The 23,188-nt window shown below is 38.3% G+C and overlaps 1 long non-coding RNA gene across 1 annotated transcript in view; it reads right to left on the minus strand.

The window, feature by feature from the left end:
* Positions 1 to 23,188, minus strand: part of LOC102173187 — a 66,615-nt gene that overhangs the window by 28,509 nt on the left and 14,918 nt on the right. The gene's annotated exons all lie outside the window — the stretch shown is intronic.

Below are 23,188 nucleotides of genomic sequence, written 5' to 3' on the forward strand. Positions count from 1 at the left end.
TCACCAACACAATGGACATGGGTTTGGGTGGACTTCGGGAGTTGGTGATGGACAGGGAGGCCTGGCTTGCTGTGATTCATGGGGTCACAACGAGTCGAACACGACTGAGTGACTGAACTGAACTGAACAGAGAAAAGGCCTCTTTTACTCCACCATTCTTGCCCAGAGAATCCCATAGGCAGAGGAGCTTGGCAGGCTATCGTCCATAGGGTCACAAAGAGTCAGACACGACTGAAGTGACTTAGCACGCACATCCAATCTACCGTGCATTCAATAGTGTCTGGTGTAAGGCCACAGCCATATGCTATACATATATATTCACTAATATATTCACTAATTTCATGTCCTTTATCAAGGCCACAACTTTGATGGAAAGAGTACCTTTGAGGAATCAGGCAGACTTAGATCCAAACACTGACTTGGTCACTCATTGCTTGTGTAAACTTAGCAAAACCAGTAAACCACTTTAAGCCTCAGTTTTATATAAATAAAACATGGTAAGCTGTTCTCTGACTTTAAAGAAGATAAACTGAAATAGCACAGTCAATGCCTAACAATGTATCTGGCACATAGTAAGAACTTTATGAATATACGGCAAACACTAGTATTGTTCTTACAAGATGAGTCAAAGTGCATCACCTCGGTCTCTTTTTGGAACAAGGTCCATAGGTATTAGCATTTGGACCACGTGGCATCTCACTGTTCAAGTATAGATGATAACTGCTAGTTGCCTATGGTCGAGTTGAAGAATTCACCTGAGAAAGCTAACTTTTAGCTTTCTAATCAAGCCTGGTACCAGTGCATATAATTGTTATTATATGTTATAATTTATGGACAACCTTGTTTTTAATTACAAGGTTTTTATTAGAGAAACAGGTTTCAGGGTGAGTCTGCGATCTGACTTGCCAGCACTTGTTGGAAGTTTTTATGTGATTCATTTACATGTGTGTGTGTGTGTTTAGGAGTAGTGCTATTATTAAACTTTGCTGACATACTGTGAGGAATTTGTGATTCAAATTTGTCTGTATATACACCTTCCCCACCACCCACTCTGTCCCTTCACACAACTCACCCCTCCCCCATTTATCAAGGACTAGTTTCAGATTATTTTCCAGGATGTAGACAGATAGAATCACTTGGAATGGTCCTTGCCTAATTCTCTTTAGCTACTTGTGCATATGAGATAGAAGTAAACACTGCTTAAAAGTAAAAATCTTTCAAAAAGAAAAAGGAGGGGGAGGGGACTTCCCTGGTGGTTCAGTGGTTAAGACTTCACTCTTTCATTGCAGAGGGCATGGGTTTGATCCCTCATGGGGGAACTAAGAACCCACACACTGCACAGTAGCGCCAAGAAAAAAAAAAAGCGAAAATCTTTTAGGTAATGTGGTGAATAGAAAATCCAAGGGGACTCATTATGATGTAAAGCAGGCATGTCATTTCCTCATTCGCAATGTTGTTAATTTTGTAGAAAGGATACCTGCAGAAAAAAACCATCTTCACATCAAAGTCAGCAAATGATACTGATAGGTCAGTGCTATAAATCTCACTCAGAGGAAAAGGGAAAAGATGATTATACAAAACCCACAAGGAATAAAGATACTCTCACAAACAGAAAACTGAAAACGAAATGGAATGGACAGTAATGAAACAACTCCATGATGATTAAATGATAGCAAGAGTTGAACCTTTGTCAAGCACTTCCCACATATGGACACGAAACCTGCATATGAAGCCCAGGGCAAGGCATTGTAGAAAGGTTACATGATAATGTTTTACAGATGGGAGTTCTCTTTAGTGTTACTATTGTCTTTAAGCTTCCAACTGCTCTGTTAATTAAAAACATAAGAAAGAGTAGAAGAAATGAAGAGGAGGGGAAAAGAGAGGGAAAAGAGGAAAGAATGGGAGAATAAAAGAGGTAGAAAAGATGTCCAGTGTTAGGTATCACAATCCATTAAAAATGCAAACACTTGGGGCCCCCACACAACCATTTCACTTGATCCCACCTCATTGAGTCACTTCTTAAAAGGACCCCTATGGACTCACGTTACATGTTGCTGACTAGTAAATTAAATCACCCCCTCCCCAAAATGAATGGCTTAAAATGCCTGTGGGCCAGGATTCTAAGGATGGTGTGACAGGTCCTCCTCTTCACAGTTTCTCACCAGGCTGCAGTGAAAGTGTCCAGCAGGGCTGGAGTCTCATCTGAAGGCTCACCTAGGGAAGGCGCTGCTTCCAAGTTAATATACCTGATTGTTGGCAGGATTAATTTCCTTGAGAAGAGGGTGAACAAAGGCCTTCAGTTCCCTGCGAGCTTTAGCTGGAGACTGTCCTCAGTTCCTCTTTCCTATGGCAACTTTTCTTCATCAGAATCAGCAGGAGAGAGAGTCTTAGAACATACACTTGAGAAAAGTTCCTCCTATAATCCATGGGCCACTTAAAATCATCTCAAGCACCTCCGGTGCTATGTTACTGTAGTTTGGAAAATATTGACACGTGTGATCTTCCTTAGTCTTTGTTACAATTATTTGAGGCGAAAAGAGAAGGCACAATTATTCCCATTTCTAAGATGAGAAAAACAGGTTCATGGATAAAATTTTACAGCCAGTAAATTTCCAGAAATGGGCCTGGCACTCATGCTTTCTCCATATCAACCCAATTCTTCTACTGTACTACGAATGCTTCTAAGGAAGACAAATTTAGAACTAAAAGTAAAGTTTTCTTTTTTTATTTAGATATGACTATTTTGGAATTTGGTGGTAATTTGAATAGCAACCAGAAAGAAAATAATTAGCAAACAGAAATACTGAGAATAGATTGCCAAGTGGTGGTCGGCAGCATCTCAGATAGTTTTGGATTAGCTCAGCCTCTTAGGAGTCATGCCTGTGTAATCCCCTCCACTTGAATAACTTACTTTGAACCAATAGAATGCGGCAATTTCCCTGATTAAAAAAATTACAAAAGATTAGTTAATCAGGGAAATGATACCTTCTCTAAATTGCCATTTTCTGGAAATTTACTGGTTGTAAAATTTTATCCATGAACCTGATTTTCTCATCTTAGAAATGGGAATAATTGTGCCTTCTCTTTTTGCCTCAAATAATTGTAACAAGGACTAAGGAAGATCACATGTGTCAATATTTTCCAAACCACAGTAACGTAGCACCAGAGGTGCGTGAGATGATTTTAAGTGGCCCATGGATTATAGGAGGAACTTTTCTCAAGTGTATGTTTTTAGAGTGTATTAGAAAAATATAACGTGGATAGCAAACCCATGATTTCATAGCTAATGTTACTTAAATGAGATTTAAAGGAAGTTGAGGAAAGTGTGAGTCAAACTGAAAACAAATATTAAGAAAAGACTATACTAGGTGGTCTAAGAATAGGACAAACATTGTGAAAGCGGTATACCGATGACTGCATAAAATTTAGAATGCTCAGTAAATACATTGAATCTTATTCATTAACTTTTGCCCCATGACTCTGGTTGAAGAAGGTAGCTAGATATATCCTTATTACTAGCAGAGCAAACCTAACTACACCTGGTAAAAGAGATGACTCCTTGAAAATCCAATCCTAAATTGTTTGCCCACAAATAATCCATCTATTAATATTTTATTAATAAAACATTATTCATTCTCTATGTCTTTTTTCTTGTCCTAGGATGTATTAATAATAACTTCCACTTATTAGGAGCTCAATATGCTAAAAGTTGGCGATAGACAGGGAGGCCTGGCATTCTGCAATTCATGGGGTCGCAAAGAGTCAGACACGACTGAGCAACTGAACTTACTGACTGATGCTAAAATCTGCATATACAATTTCAACTAACATTTATCCTTGAGGAAGGATGTATTAATATTATTGTTCATTTGAATGAGGAAACAGAACGTTAAAGAGGTTAAATAACTTGGCCAAAATAACTCAGCAAAATAATAAGACAAGTAGAATTTATTTTTTTAATTTACCTATTTTAATTGGAGGCTAATTACTTTACAATTTTGTAGTGGTTTTGCCATACACTGACAAGCAGAATTTAAACTCAGGTCTATCTAACTTTAAACCCTGTTTTAAGTCTACTTCTGCCAGTAATGTTTTAAAGGACTGACCCTCCACTTAGTATGCCCACACCTCATCTTTTTTGACTTCTTACACTTTTACTTTTTAGCATTCTAATTTTTTTCCTCTGGAATGTGGGAAAATGTATCAACACCGGGGCATTCAAAACAAGGTCAGAGAATGAATCTTTTTTTTTTTTTTGCCAAATCCCCAGATAGGACATACACATAAAGCAGAATAAAGGAAGCAATTGCTTCCTGGCCCAAACTCTTTTGCCCCACTTAGTCCGCAGGGCAGAGGAGCAAACAAAAAGGTACAGTTCAGGCACTTCTTAGGGCTCCTTCCAGGCAGGGATGTTACCACTCACCACTTCTTCTGCATGTGCTTCCAACCAAGAACAATTCTACAAACAAAGGAGAAGCACATTACTCATGGGCTCCAAATACCTGGTGGGTTGTGTAACTGCAAAGAAATCTCTCAAGACCAGACAGCATCTGAGTTTTGCTTTTTCAGTATGACATGTAAGTTTTGACTGACATGTGATTTTCTAAGTGATAAGGGTAACTAAAATGTCTTTAATTCTCTTTCCAAGAAGAACTTTGAGCTTTATGTCTTTAGATCAAGAAAAATAGACTTGCAAAATCTACTTTGAGAAAATATTACTCAAGTTATAGCCCATGAACAGGCGGGAATTAGAATTCAGGAGACTGTACAGAATAGAATGGTCCTATGAGGAAAATATTACTCTTCTATATTATTCACTCCCCATTTTGTAACAGGAAGCAAGTTTTTGCTCATTTGAATCATGGAGTATTAATATCACAAGATTCAGACCCTAGTAACTACAAACAAGACAAAATTAACTTGTCACATGAAAGTCACATGAATATGGAAAATTGTTTTTAAAAACCTGAAAGCAAGCCCTTGTGATATTCTCTAAGAATGTTCAGGTTGAACTTAGCAGAAATGTCTTCCCATTAGTCTTCTCTTCCCACGTAGCCCTGGAAGATGACCCCAAACAGCAGTACGGTGTCTCTCGCGGGCACATATCACCCTGACTACCACAGAGTCTTGTGGGTTGGGTCAGAGACAAGATGGGAGGTGCCATCAGAGCGTGACCACCTACATTCTCTCTTCTCTGGATCCTTTAAGCAGTCCTGGCCAGGATTCCTGGAGAATATTCAACAATCTGAATTGGTTAGACCATCTTCTCTATGACTGGATTCATATCAAATGTTCCATCAGGAACCCCACATAGATGAACCTCAAGCTGTACTCACAAAGTATACATCAAAATTAGTAACACTGTTCTATAAGCCTGTCTAATACTTCACTGTTAAATTCCAAGCGCTAATTTAAGATTACGTGCCAAATTTTAAAATCCTAACATTGCCTTTATATTGATTATGTTACTGATAATTCTTTGAATTTGTTTTGAAACTTGCATTTCAACACTGCCTTGGTTATAACCACATCAAACACAATTTGAGACTAGACTGTCAAAATTAAAATCCTAAACCGCCATCATACCGATACTGAATTTTGACTTATGACACTTTCATAAAACTTTCATTTCAACTATGCCTTGGTGTATAACCACATCTAGTTCTTCAACTCTGAATTAGGGGTACTCATTTAATATGGGAATAGCAAAATTAGTAACCCAAATCTGACATGCCTTATTCTGGTGTCTAGGTCTGTTTCTTAAAAAATTGCTTTAAATCTACCAAGGTTTCTTTAAGATGAAAATAACTCTGCATTCAGTTTATGATTTTTGAAGAAATGGTCTCATTATTGATTCATTCATGTAACAAAAAAATTTTTAGAAGTCTTTATATGATGGGGTATTGATTTATCATAAGCTAAATCTTGTGTTGGAGAAGGAAATGGCAACCCACTCCAGTATTCTTGCCTAGAGAATCCCATGGACAGAGGAGCCCGGCAGGCTACAGTCCATGGGGCTGCATGAGAGTTGGACACAACAGAGCAGCTGAACAACAAACTTTGTGTATTTGAGGGTATAGTATAAAATATGAAGTATGTTCAATTTTAAAATAACTTCTTTTACATGCTATTTCTATAACATGATTAACTTTACAACAAAAATTGCTACTCTTCCTAGAATGTAACAGCCATGAGGATGGGGATCTTTTACTATTTTGTCACCAATACATCTAGAGAGCTTCCAAGAGTGCCTGTCACATAACAGACACTCATTAACTATTTGTCGAGTGACCATTAGACGAACTGAAAAATCAGAACAGACACACACAGAAATGAGCAACCATGAAGAAAGGTATTCCTCATTCAGAAAAGGCCTTACTTTTAGACAATTTTCTAACGATATTGTCTTGCTCGCTATTTTTTCACTTAGTAAGAATGCACCTATAAAGAGAAACTTCAGAAGAAACTCTTATCAGGGGTATTATGTGGTAAATGCCTTCTCTTGGCATTGTTTCTGGGTGTTTTTATGTAGTTCTCTGATCTGCTTCAATAGATTATTCCAAGGTTGAATCCAATAGATTATTCCAATTTGAATTACAGGCATACCTTGTTTCACTGCACTTCATTTAATTGTGCTTCACAGATCTTGTGTTTTTTACAGACTGAAGATTTTTGGCAACCCTGCAGCAAGCAAATCTACACTATTTTTCCAACAGCATTTATTCTTTTCATGTCTGTGTGTCGTATTTTGATAATTCTCATGATACTTCAAACTTTGGGGTTAGTATTATATTTGTTATGATGATCTGTGATCGGTGATCTCTGATATTACTGTTGTAATTGTTTGAGGCCACCATGAACTGTAACAACATAAAGTTGGCAGACTGAATAATTCACGGATAATACACGGATAAACCTGTGTATTATGACTTCTCCTCTGACCTGCCCTTCCCTGTCTCCCTCCCTCTCCTCAGGCCTTCCTATTCACTGAGATAAGATAAATTAAAATTAGGCCAATTAATCACCTAACAATAGCCTCTGAGCATTCAAGTGGAAGGAAGAGTTGCAGGTCTCTCACTTTAAAGCAAAGCCAGAAATGATTAAGCTTAGAGAGGAAAGTACGTTGAAAGCCTGGATAGGTCAAAAGTTAGGCCTTCCCCACCGAAAGAAAGAAAATGAAATCGTTCAGTCATGTCCGACTCTTTGCAACCCTATGGACTGCAGCCCACCAGGCTCCTCTGTCCATGGGATTCTCCAGGCAAGAATACTGGAAGGGGTAGCCATTCCCTTCTCCAGGGGATCTTCCCAACCCAGGGATCAAACCTGGGTCTCCCACATTGCAGGTAGATTTTTTACCATCTGAGCCACCAGGGAAGCCTTGTGTGCCAAATAGTTAATTTTTTAATGAAAAGGGAAAGTTCTTGAAGGAAATTAAAATTGCTACTCCACTGAACACATGAGTGATAAGAAAGTAAAAGAGGCTCATTGCTGATACAGAGAAAGTTTCAGCGGTCTGAATGTAAGATCAAACCAGCTACAGCATTCCCTTAAGACGCCTAACCCAAAGAAAGCCCTAACTCTCTGCAATTCTGTGAAGGCTAAGAGAGGTGAGGGGAAAAGCTTGAAGGTAGCAGAAGTTGGTTCACAAGGTTTACGTCTCTGTAACGTAAAAGTGCAAGGTGAAGCATCAAGAACTGATATGGGAGCTACAGCAAGATATCCAGAGATCTGGCTAAGATAATTAACAAAGGTGGCTCTATTAAACACAGATTTTCATTTATACATAAAACCTTGTATTAGGAGAAGGCACCATCTTGGACTTTCACAGCTAGAGGGGAGAAGTCAAAATTCAAAGCCTGGGGTTAATGCAGTGATGACTTTTAAGTTGAGGCCAGTGCTCATCTACCATTCCAGAAATCTTAGGGCCCTTAAAAATCATGCTGCATTTACTCTGTTTCAGCTCTATAAATGAAACAACAGACTCTGTATGACAGTAAAAGATTCTTTTCAAAATATGACTGCTCACTGACAATGCACCTGCTCCCCCAAGAGCTCTGACAGAGATAAACAATGAGATTAAGATCGTTTTCATGCCTGCCAACACAATATTTCTTCTGCAGCTCATGCATCAAGGAGTAATTCTGACTTTCAAGTCTTATTATTTAAGAAATATATTCCATAAGGCTGCAGCTACCATAGATAGTCATTCTTCTGGGTAAAGTCAACTGAAAATCTTCTGGAAAGGATTCAGTATTCTAGATGCCATTAAGAACATCAATGGTTTATGAGAAGAGGGCAAAATATCAACATTAACATGAGTTTGGAAGAAATTGATTTCAATCCTCACAGATGACTTTGAGGGATTCTAGACTTCAGTGGAGGAAGTAACTGCAAATGCGGTGGAAAGAGCAAGAGAATTAGAATTAGAAATGCAGCTTGAAGATGTAACTGAATTGCTACAATCTCGTGATAAAACTTTTGAGGAGTCACTTTTTATGGATGAGCAAAGAAACAGCTTCTTGAAATGGAATCTACTCCTGATGAAGATGCTGTGAAGACTGTTGAAATGACAACAAAGAATTTAGAGTATTGCATAAACTTAGTTGATAAAGCAGCATCAGGATTTGAGAGGATTGACTCCAATTTTGAAAAAAATTCTACAGTGGGTTAAATGTTATCAAACTAACTGCATTGCATCTACAGAAAGATCGTCCATGAAAGAAAGAGTTAATGAATGCAGCAAACTTCGTTTTATCTTATTTTAAGGAATTGCCACACTCTCACCAATCTTCAGAAACCACCACCCTGATTAGTCAGAAGCCATCAACCTGGAGCTAAGACTTTCCATGAGTAAAAAGATTATGACTTGTTGAAGAATCAGACAATGTTTAGCATTTTTTAGTAATAAAATATTTTTAATTAAGGTATGCACTTTGTGTTTTTTTTTAAGACATAATGCAATTTAGCACTTAATAGACTACAGTATGGGGCTTCCCTGGTGGCTCAGATGGTAAAGAACCTGCCTCCAATGCAGAAGACCCGGGTTCAATCCCTAGGTCAGGGAAGATCCCCTGGAGAAGGGAATGGCTGCCCACTCCAGTATTCTTGCCTGGATAATTTCAGAGACAGAGGAGTCTAGCAGGCTATATAGTACACAGGGTCGCAAAGGTTGGACACGACTGAGCAAGTGACACTTTCACTTCACTTTCAGACTAAGTATGATTTCCCAAGTGGCACAACAGTAGAGAATCCTCTTGCCAATGCAGAAGATGCAGGAGGCATGGGTTCAATCCCTGGGTCAGGGAAGATCCCCAGGAATGGGAAATAGCAGGCCACTTCAGTATTCTTACTTGGAAAGTTCTATGGACAGAGAAGCCTGATGGATTAGAGTCTATGGGGTTGCAAAGAGTCAGACACAACTGAGAGACTGAGCATGCATGCACTCACAGACTATAGTATAAACATAACATTTATATGTACTAGGAAACAAAAAAATTTGTGCAAATGCTTTATTATGATATTTATTTTATTGCCATGATCTGGAACTGAACTGATATTTTCCAAGTATGCCTGTGCATTGATATCTTTGGAACTAGCCCTTATACATAAACAATCAAAAAAAAAGTTAAGCCTAAATTTTAAAAAATAAACAAAAAACATTATCAATGTAAAGATGTATAAAAAATGTCTTCGGAATGATCAAGCAAATTTAAAGTTGGAAGAGGTGGTTTCAATGTATTTATCAACATTTTTGCTGGAAATATTTCGGAATTATTTGCTATAACTTTTACTATTTTTTTTTCTGAAAAATAAACTTTCCAGGCTAAAATTGTGACATAAAATTTCATTTCTACATTTGTCAGTATAAATTAGTCTGCATTTAAAATTTGCACTCCTCTCTGAGCTCCACTGGAAAAGACTCTGATGCTGGGAGGGATTGGGGGCAGGAGGAGAAGGGGACGACCGAGGATGAGATGGCATCACTGACTCGATGGACGTGAGTCTGAGTGAACTCCGGGAGTTGGTGATGGACAGGGAGGCCTGGCGTGCTGCGATTCATGGGGTCGCAAAGAGTAGGACAAGACTGAGCGACTGAACTGAACTGAACTGAGCTCCAGACCCATCTTTCTAATACTGGACATCTCCACTCTGGATACATCACCATGTCTCAAGTTCAAGTTCTCTGAATGCAAACTTGTGATCTGTACCTCTGCATCCTCCTCCAGTATTCCTTATTTTGATGACCATGATCACCAACTTCTTCAGTTGTACACATCTGCATATCTTCCTCTGTTATCTGCTATCTCAAATTTATTGCTAAACTCTGTTGAAGTTAATCCTTAAATATTAAATATACCTTACAGACTTCTATTTCTTTCCATGTTGGTTACAAACACTTTAGTTCAAGCTACCATAATCTTTCCATTGAACTGCCAGCCCACAGGTATCCATTCTTGCTTCTTCTCCAAACCATTTTCCAATGTGCATCTAAAGTAATTTTTTTCTTCTTTTATTTAACTGAAAATCTGATCACATCACTGCTCTGCTTAAACACATCAATGGCTTCTCCTTTTCTTAATATAAAGAAGAAATTCTTATCATGGCCTATACTGCCCTTACAAGATTTTGCTGTACTTAATTTTCCAACCACAGTTAGCCATACTCTCTTCCTCCATCCCTATGCTTAACTATTGTTATTGTTTAGTTGTTAAATCATGTCCTTCTCTGTGACCCCAAGGACTTCAGCACACAGTCCTTCATAATCTCCCAGAGTTTGCTCAAATTTATGTCTATTGAGTTAATGATGCTATGTTTATGTGCTTAACCATAACTCATTCAGTTCAGTTCAGTTCAGTCACTCAGTCGTGTCCCACTCTTTGCGACCCCATGAATTGCAGCACACCAGGCCTCCCTGTTCATCACCAACTCCCGGAGTTCACTCAGACTCGCGTCCATCGAGTCCGTGATGCCATCCAGCCATCTCATCCTCTGTCGTCCCCTACTCCTCCTGCCCCTAACCCCTCTCAGCATCAAAGTCTTTTCCAATGAGTCAACTCTTCACATGAGGTGGCCAAAGTACTGGAGCTTCAGCTTTAGCATCATTCCTTCCAAAGAAATCCCAGGGCTGATCTCCTTCAGAATGGACTGGTTGGATCTTCTTGCAGTCCAAGGGACTCTCAAGAATCTTCTCCAATGCTGCAGTTCAAAAGCATCAATTCTTTGGCACTGAGCTTTCTTCACAGTCTAACTCTCTCACACATGACCACAGGAAAAACCATAGCCTTGACTAGACGGACCTTTGTTGGCAAAGTAATGTCTCTGCTTTTGAATATGCTATCTAGGTTGCTTATAACCTTTCTTCCAAGGAGTAAGCATCTTTTAATTTCATGGCTGCAATCACCATCTGCAGTGATTTTGGAGCCCCCAAAAATAAAGTCTGACACTGTTTCCACTGTTTCCCCATCTATTTCCCATGAAGTGATGGGACCAGATGCCATGATCTTCATTTTCTGAATGTTGAGCTTTAAGCCAACTTTTCACTCTCCTCTTTCGCTTTCATCAAGAGGCTTTTTAGTTTCTCTTCACTTTCTGCCATAAGGGTAGTGTCATCTGCATATCTGAGGTTATTGATACTTCTCCCGGTACTCTTGATTGCAGCTTGTGTTTCTTCCAGTCCAGAGTTTCTCGTGATGTACTCTGCATAGAAGTTAAATAAGCAGGGTGACAATATACAGCCTTGACGTACTCCTTTGCCTGTTTGGAACCAGTCTGTTGTTCCATGTCCAGTTCTAACTATTGCTTCCTGGCCTGCATACAGGTTTCTCAAGAGGCAGGTCAGGTGGTCTGGTATTCCCATCTCCTTCAGCATTTCCCACAGTTTATTGTGATCCACACAGTCAAAGGCTTTGGCATAGTCAATAAAGCAGAAATAGATGTTTTTCTGGAACTCTCTTGCTTTTTCCATGATCCATCGGATGTTGGCAATTTGATCTCTGGTTCCTCTGCCTTTTCTAAAACCAGCTTGAACATCAGGGAGTTCACAGTTCAAGTATTGCTGAAGCCTGGCTTGGAGAATTTTGAGCATTACTTTACTAGCATGTGAGATGAATGCAATTGTGCGGTAGTTTGAGCATTCTTTGGCATTGCCTTTCTTTGGGACTGGAATGAAAACTGACCTTTTCCAGTCCTGTGGCTACTGCTGAGTTTTCCAAATTTGTTGGCATATTGAGTGCAGCACTTTCACAGCATCATCTTTCAGGATTGGAAATAGCTCCACTGGAATGCCACACCTCTACTAGCTTTGTTCCTAGTGATGCTTTCTAAGGCCCACTTGACTTCACATTCCAGGATGTCTGGCTCTAGATGAGTGATCACACCATTGTGATTATCCAGGTTGTGAAGATCTTTTTTGTACACTTCTTCTGTGTATTCTTTCCATCTCTTCTTAATATCTTCTGCTTCTGTCAGGTCTATACCATTTCTGTGTTTTATCGAGCCCATCTTTGCATGAAATGTTCCCTTGGTATCTCTAATTTTCTTGAAGAGATCTCCAGTCTTTCCCATTCTGTTCTTTTCATCTATTTCTTTGCACTGATCGCTGAAGAAGGCTTTCTTATCTCTCCTTGCTATTCTTTGGAACACTGCATTCACATGCTTATATCTTTCCTTTTCTCCTTTGCTTTTTGCTTCTCTTCTTTTCACAGCTATTTGTAAGGCCTCCCCGGACAGCCATTTTGCTTTTTTGCATTTCTTTTCCATGGGGATAGTCTTGATCCTTGTCTCCTGTACAATGTCATGAACCTCATTCCATAGTTCATCTGTCACTCTGTCTGTCAGATCTAGGCCCTTAAATCTATTTCTCACTTCCACTGTATAATCATAAGGGATTTGATTTAGGCCATACCTGAATGATCTAGTGGTTTTGTCCATACTTACCCCTACCTCAGAGCTTGCCACATGCAGTTCTTTCAGCCTGGAATGTTCCTCCTTGCAACTACAGCCCCATTCCTTTGATTAATTAATAGCAACATTATCTTACAGATCTCAACCCAAATATCCCTTAATTTTCTTGACCACCAGACCAGATCAATTCCCTCATTATGCATTCAGAGAGCATCCAGGACTTTTACATAATGGCAGTTATCAAATTTTATAGTTATACTCTCTGATTTGCTCATCACTTATACCTAGCCCATAGTACCTGATATTTAGTAGGGACTCAATATAAAATTTCATAATGGATAAGTAGATATTTTACAGAGAGCTAATAATTCAAGATTTCACTTTGTTGTTATCACTAAAAATATGGATGGGTTAAATGTGAAATAAGAATATATTTGAGGGGACTTCCCCAGCAGTCCAGTGGTGAAGACTCCATGCTCCCAATGCAGGGACCACGGGTTCCATCCCTTGTCAGGGACCTAAGATCCCACATGCCACAAGGCACAAGCAAACAAACTACATACATACATACATACACATACATTTGTTGGAATATGTGAACATGTTGGTATTATTTACACCACACACAAGACATATTGTAAATATATGAGAGGATGGTTTTGTGAGAGGCAAGAAATTTAAAAGCCACAAGAAAAGAGAATTAATCCGGATACAAAACTGTAGGAAGAAACTATAGTCAAATGAAGATTATAAAAAATTATAGTCAGATTATTGAATTAAGTGACAAGAAAATCATTGATTACTTTCACAAATGGTTATGTAGATTCTGAATGAAAGCCAGATTGCAGAAGATTGAGGAATGAATTGAAAGAGAAATAACATTCCTCTTTCAAAGAGCTTACATTCTGAATAAGTAGCTTCTCATGGAGAAGGCAATGGCGACCCACTCCAGTACTCTTGCCTGGAAAATCCCATGGACGGAGGAGCCTGGTGGGCTGCAGTTCATGGGGTCGCACAGAGTCGGACACGACTGAGCGACTTCACTTTGACTTTTCACTTTCATGCATTGGAGAAGAAAATGGCAACCCACTCCAGTGTTCTTGCCTGGAGACTCCCAGGGACGGGGGAGCCTGGTGGGCTGCCGTCTATGGGGTCGCACAGAGTCAGACACGACTGATGTGACTTAGCAGCAGCAGCGGCAGCAACAATGTAAAGGGTAATGATTTGATTGTGTCTGTACTAGATCTACAAGAGCAACGTTTTCTTGCTCTTGTAGATGAGAAAAAGATCCACTTTTCATTTCACAAAAACTCATAAAGATGGAGGCTTGAATGTAGAGGTGTATCCACCACATATCAGATTAATAAAATCTTCAAGCCAATTCATTCTGCTGAGATATGTTTATATGTGCTTGTACATGCACTTGCATTTTTTTAAACAAATAAGCTTTTGTAATTTTTTTAAGTTTTAAAAAAATCACTATATTTTAAGTTTTAAAAAATCACTATAAAATTTTATGCCTTTATGTAGAGTCCTTTATATATACCTGCCAAATATGTATAAAGAAAAAATATACTTTATCAGAAATGTATAATTATCCCTAATGAAAATTAGTACTACATATAGCTCAGAAATAACACATTTCTGAGAAAAAACAGTTAAATATGTAATTTATGCTAAATACCAATATTCAAGAGAAAATGAAGATAAAGTAAAATTCTCAATTCATTGATTTTTTTTTTAGCATATTTCAAGAAATTTAGCAACTATCTCTACTTTGAGAAAATGCTTTTCAGGTAACTCAACCTTTCATTCCCTTTCCTGATATTCCATCTACAATAGTAAGAGCTGTGAAATTCACTAGATACTAACATTAAAACTAGACAGTCAATATAAAAGAAAGAGAGAGAACTTCATGTCACAAATAATTACTGACTCCGATACTGCTGTATTATTCATCATGTCTAACTTGAGCAGTAAGTCCTCTGTAAATTCATGTTGGTGAAAATGTATGTAAATATTCTGATCTAAGAAACTATGTTTAATGTATAAACACAAAGGCCTAAAAATATAATCACTGACTGGGTAGCAATAAAATCCGTAGCACTCAGACTGTATTTTTAAAATTCCAATTGCCACTAAAAAATAATCAGTGCTCCTTTGAGAAATGGTTGATATCATGTATAGTGAGGGAAATATACAAGATAAAAGTAGAATATATTATCATGCCAGAAATAAAAGATTCTGTCAAAGACTACTGAAGTCATGTTAAAAAGACTCAGGAGCCAACATTCAGGAGCTCCCATTGGCCAAAGATAGGGCTTGAGCATCAGTAGGAATGATAATTTTAATAAACTGAAACAAACCAATTATGTTTAAATGCCTACATCTACAATAATTTAAAAATCAGTAATCACCTTTGGAAGAGGCTAGGGACTCAACTCATCATTTTGAAAACTTGAAAATAGAGTATTCATTCTGTCTCTTAGATGTACCTGAGGGCAACCAAGTAGATAATAAAGAAAAATGTCTCTTTATAGAAGTAGCCCAGCTAGTAGATGAAGAAGTATTGAAAGGATTAAAATATCACCATTTTGCAACCCCTAAGGAAATTACAGATATAAGAAATAATTATTAATGACTGTCGAAGTTGTAGAAAAAGAGACAATCAGATTATCTGCCTCTTAGTGGAAGTTTATAATTCTACTTATGAAGTATTTTTGCCAAAATATCAGGCCTGAATGACACCCAAACTCTGGATCTAATAACAAATGATAAGAAATACAAGTGACAGAGAAAAATGTTAAATGTCATCATGAAGAAGCATTCTGCAAAGTCCAGACTTTAGAAAACTACAAAATTAGCAAACCAATTACTGTAATAAATAAATTGAAAGAGGGAAAAAAGAAGAAAGAAAGAGGGGAGCTGATAAATTAGAAGAGACAAAAGAGACTAGTAAAAACTTCAACCAATTTCAATGTGTTGATTTTACTTTCATCCTTATTCAAATAAATAAATTACTAACAACAGTTTTTTATAAAACAATGAAAAGTGATATGTGTAAAACTTGGAAGAGACTCCATATGAACTGAACTGTTCATATGTTAAATCTCTAACCCCCAGTATCTCAGAATGACTGTATTTGAAGACAGCGCATTAAGGGGATTAAGTTAAAACAAGGCTCCTGGGGTGGACTATTATCCAATCTGACTAGTGTCTTTATAAGGAGAGGATTCCTGGACACACAAAAGAGATACCAGGGACTTGCATGTACACAGGATGACTATGTAAAGCAGCAGTAGGAAAGAGACCATCTGCAAGGCAAGAGGAGTGAACCAGAACAAACAAAAAAACCGTGTTGTTAAAGCCGCCTTGTCTGTGGTGGTGCTAGCAGTAAAGAACTTGCCTGCCAATGCAGGAGACATAAGAAATGCAGGTTTGATCCCTGGATCAGGAATATCCCCTGGAGGAGGGCATGGCAGCCCATTTCAGTATTCTTGCCTAGAGAATCCCATGGACAGAGGAGCCTGGTGGGCTACAAGTCCATAGGGTCCCAAAGAGTCAGACATGACTGAAGCAACTTAGAATGCACACACAGCCCCAGAAAACTAATACTGATGCAAAAATGATATATATGCCCATCATTCAATTAAACTTATAACCATATATGGGGATATAGAAGGAGCGGTACTGTGGGTCCTGAGGCAATAAATCTCAACTGGTGAAATGGAGAGAATTAAGTCTCCTGGTGAGCTGTGGGTCATATACACAGTAGCTTGAAGAAGCTGTGAATATGATTCTGTATTTCTTTCTCTCCCAACATAGAACAACCGTCTTAGATTAAAAAAGAAAGAGACAGTTATGAGGGCATAATTATGTCACTACTTCTCTTGGTCACTCAACTGATTTTATTCATACTTCTCAAGTGAGTTCATATATAGTGTTGCTTCAATCGTGTCCAACTCTGCGGAACCCTGTGGACTGCAGCCTGCCTGGAGCCTCTGTCCGTGGGATTCTCCAGGCAAGAATACTGGAGTGGGCTGCCATGTCTTCCTCCAGAGGATCTTACGACCCAGAAATCAAACCTGCATCTCTTATGTCTAACTTGCATTGGAGGCGGGTAGTTTACCAGTAGCTCCACCTGGGAAACCCTGTAGTTTCACGAACTAGAATACAAACATCTTCACTAGGGATCTGAATTGTCTACAATATTGGAACTGATTCTACTCCTTCCCTTCTATTAACTTCCAAAATTCTATGCCAATTTACTGTTTACTTTCTCTCCCTTTTCACTTGCAAATAATCCACTCTATTAAAAGGCAGAGCTATTTTAATTCCTAATTTCAATTGCCCACTCTGTTCCCATCCATTTCATCTCTTAAATGTGTTCAAAGCATTAACAGCAAGTTATATTTCATCCTAGAGACAGCTGGGTTTCAGGAAGAGGTAAAATGTTTCATTATCTCCCTCTATTGCCCAAGACAAATGTGCTACTGTATTATGTGTGAAATATCATCTTTGAAGTCTATTAAGGTTGTGTTATGAGGTGAGCCATCTGGAAAACACAGTGTAGACTGAAAAATAATTATAAACCAGTTTGTTGTGCTTTCTTTCCAGTTAAGCCTATCATGACAGGTGCAAAAAACCCTATGTAGTGTAAATGGTAGAGGCTCTGAAGCCACACAGGTTAGACCATACCTCCAATGATTAGCTCGTATGCAAGTGACTTAACTTCTCTTTTGTCCTTCCTGTAAAAGTGAGATACAAGTGTATGTTGCATAGGAATTTTATGAGGATTGAATAAAATACTCATAAAGCATTGGCAACATAGTACACAATAAGTGTAATTTCTCCTCTCATCTTTCAAATATAGAGGATATTTAATATTGTCTACATAGAATTCTCTGTGTAGATTATCCAATAATACTTGGAAACCAGGCTGAGCAGGTTGGTTTTGTAAAAGACGTCCATTGAGCTTCCATCGGTTTCCTTTAAATTTCAGGGGAGCAAGGGACTTTGGAAAACCAAGTTTGCAGCTTCCTCAGGAATTCTCAGTCTGGAGTGGGTTAGGACCACCCAGATTTTGCTTAATAGAGAAGTGCTGTCCATGGTGCTAGTAACCGCGCATACCCCTGGCAATATTTTCCCTGTGCAAAGTTCTTTTCCAGTCAATCTGTTTAGTGCACATATCTGCTTATCGGAAGATTATCAGTCATTCTGCTCTTTGGACTTTTCCTGTCTTAACATTCTTTATCTACATCTTCTTCAACAACAACAACAATTCTCTTCCACCTTATCAACTTCAAATAGTTTTTATTTTTTAGACACTTTGACCGTGCCTTACCATTTAAGAAGACAGTTCAAAAATTGGCTCATGCTATATTTTACTAATCTTTTGTTAAATTTTAGAGAAATCTAAGGCTTGAAGCAAGAATATAGGAAACAATCAACTTCCAATGCATTTTTAAGGACTCTCTTCAGCTGCAACATCTCTAAGAAAATTCCCTGTACTTCTTAAGTTCCCCTATTCCTAACTCCCAGGGTACCTTATAGATGCATCTCTCAGTAAGGTTATTACATTAAATGGAAGCTCTTTGTTAGTTTTGACTGTCACTAGAAAGAGTTTCTTAAAATCTAGGAGCCTTTTTCAATTTTTTTAAGCTCTGGCCATCTTGTACCAACTTCACTCTCCCTCTCTTCTCCACAGGTCATATCTACCTATGCTGATGAAGCATGCAATTTCAGAAGACTAGACTAAGAAAGTTTATCCAGTTTAAGGAAAATTTATGAACTTAGCTATCATGGCCAACTGGGTTTGTAATTTTTTGCCATATTTTTATGCAATCATACTAGCATTCATTTTAGAATAGAGTTAAAATTGTATACTTATATAATAGCAGTGATAGTCATAGTAGTATATTCAAGCACTATTTTCATCCATCCCTACATCTACCTTTTCAAAAAGGAAATCTGAAAGTAATCTGTTTTTCTACATCTGAATTCTTGAGTACCTGAATAATCATATCCATCACTAGTAGCATTTCCTTCAATTCCTCAATCCCAATGCTTCTTACCCAGTTCTGTGTCTATTCATGAACTAGGATTCTATTTCATCCTGGATGGCCCTCCTCTGAAACCTAGACATTGCTACCTCTCTGACCATTGCCAGGAGTAGCTTATCACATTTTGTAACCCACATGAGAAATTTATATTTTCCACCCTTACAATTCTAATACCTGTGGCCTGGAAATCTAGGTTCCTAGAGAGAGAACAATTTCACCATGAGATGTTGGAAGAGTCCCAGTTAAATTCTAGATGCTGCCCAATCACTTCAGACCCTTCATGCTAAGAGACCAGTTAGGATGTAAAGGAATCATCTTTCCTACAGGGGATAATTGATCATGTTTATCAGAAGAAGATGGGACTTCTGAATCTAAGAAAAGGAAAAAAGCATTTGATATTCAGATAATCCACTGGAATGTCTCTTGATATTTGTCTGCCCAATTGTGACAGTGAATATACAAATATACCAACCTTGTTCTGAAAAGAGCATGAGGACTAGTCACAGCTCTCAGGAAAGGGGGGTCTACTTGACTTGCTAAGTTAGACACCTAGATCACCACATGTGCTCAGAGGGAGAGAATCTAGAATGGGTACTCGAAGAAGGAGACAAGGATTATTAGTACTGGCTGGGCAAACAGCTGCAGCAAGAAGGGCTGGATTTTTGTCCCCCTAACTTCACAAGTATTCTAACTTGCTGTAGGGGTGAACAAGACTTCAAACAAGAGGCTATACCAAAGGAGAAATTGTAGAGCTGACAAAGATGAGACTGCTGTTACAATAAAAGTAGGAATACATTTTTTACATTTATTTAAACAATTTAAAGCTTAAAAAAAAAAAAGTTCACCCATTTTTCACACAGCCCCTACTCCCTGTCTCTTGCAACCAACAATCTGTTTTCTATAGTAATGAGTTTGATTATTTCTATTTTGTTTTTTGAGGGAGGGATTTTGTTTCATTTTAGACTCCAAATATAAAAGAGATCATACGGCATTTGTGTTTGTCTGACTTATTTCACTTACCATAATGCCCTCAAGTTCCATTTATAGTATCACAAATGGCAAGATTTAAATCTCCTTGTAGCTAAAATATATATTTGACAAGTTGCTTATCCATATATCCATCAGTGGACACACAGGTTGTTTCCATATCTTGGCTATTGTAAATAATTCTGCAGTGAACATGGGGATTTATGTATCTTTTTGAGTTAGTATTTTCATTTTCTTCAGATAAATATACAGAAGTAGAATTGCTGGATCATATGGTGGTTCTATTTTCAGTTTTTTGAGGAAGCTCCATACTGTTTTCCACAGTGGCTGCATCAATTTATATCCCATGAACTGTGTACTGGGCTTGCCTTTTCTCCACATTCTCACCAACACTTGTTATTTCTTGTCTTTCTAATAATAGTGATTTTACAAGTTTGAGATGATATCTCACTGTGGTTTTGATTTGCATTTTCCTGATGATTAGTGATGTTATACATCATTTCATGTTCCTGTTGCCCATCTGTATGTCTTTGGGAAAATGTCTATTCAGACTTTCTGCACCTTTTCTAATTGGATTGCTTGGGGTTTTGCTATTGAGTTGTATGAGATCTCTATATATTTTGGATGTTAGTCCCTTATCAGATAAATGGTTTGGAAATATTGTCTCCCAATCATAGGGTGCCTTTCATTTTGTTGATGATTTCCTTTTCTGTGAAGAAGCTTTTTAGTATGATGTAGTCCCACTTAGTTATCTTTGCTTTCATTGTCAGAGTCAAAAAATCATTGCCAAGTCCTATGTCAAGGAGCTTACTACCTATGAGTTTTACCACTCCTTACCACTTTTAGGAGTTTTATGGTTTAAGGTCTTACATTCAAGTCTTTAATTATCTTGAGTCAATTTTGGGGTATGGTGTAAGACAGCTGTCAAGGTTCATTGTTATGCATGTGGCTTTTCAGTTTTCCCAACAGCATTTTTTGAAGAAACTTTCCTTTCCACATTGTATATTCTTGGCTCCCTTGTCATAAATTAATTGACCAGATAACTATGGATTTATTTCTGGGCTTCCAATTTTATCCCATTGATCTTTATTTCCTTATTTATGCCAAAGCCATTCTGTTTTAATAACTGTAACTTTGTAACATAGTTTGAAATCAGGAAAGTGTGATGCCTCTTGCTTTGTTGTTCTTTCTCAAGATGGCTTTGGCTATTTGGAATTTTTGTGGTTCCATATAAATTTTAATATTATTTGTTCTATTTTTTTGAAAAATGCCATTGGGATTTTGATAGGGATTGCATTGATTCTCAAACTCTCTATTTGTTGGTTTAAAATTTAGGACCAATATCTTGTTCAACTGTGAACAAGTAGTATATAGCATATGCTGAACTAAGTACTCTTGAACTAAATTTAATTGCTGGATTCATTAGCAGGAAGATCCAACACTCTTCCCTCTAATGCCTTGCTGCATCTGGCTGTGCACTAAATTTCAGAGTAATCAGGCTGTTCTGATGAAGATATTTTTGTCTGAGCCCATTTGCCACCATATCCGCCAAGATCAGTCTAGTGATTCAGCTCCTCAAGGTAACTTGCAGAGACCCAATGCCATTCATTTCAAAGTCTCTGGCTCCCTACTGTCCATCTTTTCTCTTCCTTCTCCCATTCAACCTGCACACCTGTAATCTCAATACACTGGGCATGAGAACTGGCTCCTAAGACAAAAAGAGTTATTCATGTTTTTCATCCAGCAGCAGACTTCTGTTCTTCTGGCCAGACTGGGAATAGAATCATCACCAACAAATAAAAGGACAAGGTTGTGGGTTTTTTCCCCCTAGATAAGAGTAGAGGTTCAAATAAGAGTGAAAGAGGAATTAAAACTGTGAAAACTAAGAAATGAGGGTGTGGTGAGAGAGAAAATAAAATGTTATTAATGTTGCCCCCTTCCTTTCCCCATCCAGGTGAATTTCAACCCTGTTGAGTCTCAGTCAGCAAATCTATAGGCCTAATCACCACACTTCCATGCCACCCGACCCCAACCCTGTCCATAAAGAGCTCTTCTTTATTCTACAGTGGATTGGAACCAAGAGAGTCCAAAATAAGATACACTATAGAGGAAACATGTGGAGTCTCTTACTTCAAGTGTCCTCCCTTTGTGTTTCTCAGCACTCTAAACCTAAAAGGATGTCCAAGATAAGAGCTGTTAACTGTTAGGGGCATTATAATGTAGCTCCTCACCAACGTTTTGTGAGGAAATACAAATACATAACTTGTGATTCTCTTATTTCAATAGCGCATCAACAGTAAATTTTTTTTAACCTTTAAAGCAATGCATCTGTTAATACAAACTCACGAAGATTAGGAAGAAAAGCAAAGCACTTGGCCTTTAAATCTTCAGAAGCGGGTTTAATGACAGGTTCAGCCTGTTTAATGACAGGCTCAGCACCACACCCCTGTTTTATTATGTTTCATTATTACTGCATAATTTCCTTTATTACCCATGATAAATGGAAATCAAATACTTGCTGAGGTGGGTTTAAATAGGTAAGAGTGCAAACAAAAATAGTTCAAATATCATGAAACTGAGATCTCAAGTTCTTAAAAATGTATATTTATATTTTTTAAGTGTCCGTCGTACCAAGCTCTGCAACTCCTAAACTAGGTGTGTGTGTGTGTGGAGGGGGCGGGGGTGTAGTTGGCTAAGTTTTTTGTTTGTTTCTGTGGGTTATTTTTATTTTTTAGTATTGCATCCATAATTTAAAGATAAAAAGAATTAAAAGCACCTTCAGAATATGATTCGCGGGATCTTTCAGTCAGACCCATTTTTGGCTGAGTCAAACAGACATCCCCTTCCCAATTGCTAAATTTGATGGAAGATGTGAAGCAAGTGAAATTCAAGTACGGCCTGAGGATGAATTTAACCTGCCTGAGAGGGGCAGAGCTGTCTCTTTAAGACATCTTGAGACAAGGTTATTTCAAATGCCCGGCCTTTTGATTACACAGGCAGCGACTAACATCTCCAAGTGAGAGCGGCTGTGCAGGGACTGAAGAACTAGAAATCCTCTGCTCCGCCTGCTGGAAGGAGGAGATCAGGAGCTGAGTACACTGCTTCAGTTGCTCCAAAAAACTTAACCTAGAATTGCTGGATACCCCACAGGCAGTAGCACAGCGGGCTCCGCTCGGCGTTGTCCGGCGCATGCGGCCGGGCACCTTCTGGACTGCTCTCCCCCGCCCCTACCCTCT

Source organism: Capra hircus, chromosome 8 (genome assembly GCF_001704415.2).
Source record: "Capra hircus breed San Clemente chromosome 8, ASM170441v1, whole genome shotgun sequence".
NCBI lineage: Eukaryota > Metazoa > Chordata > Mammalia > Artiodactyla > Bovidae > Capra > Capra hircus.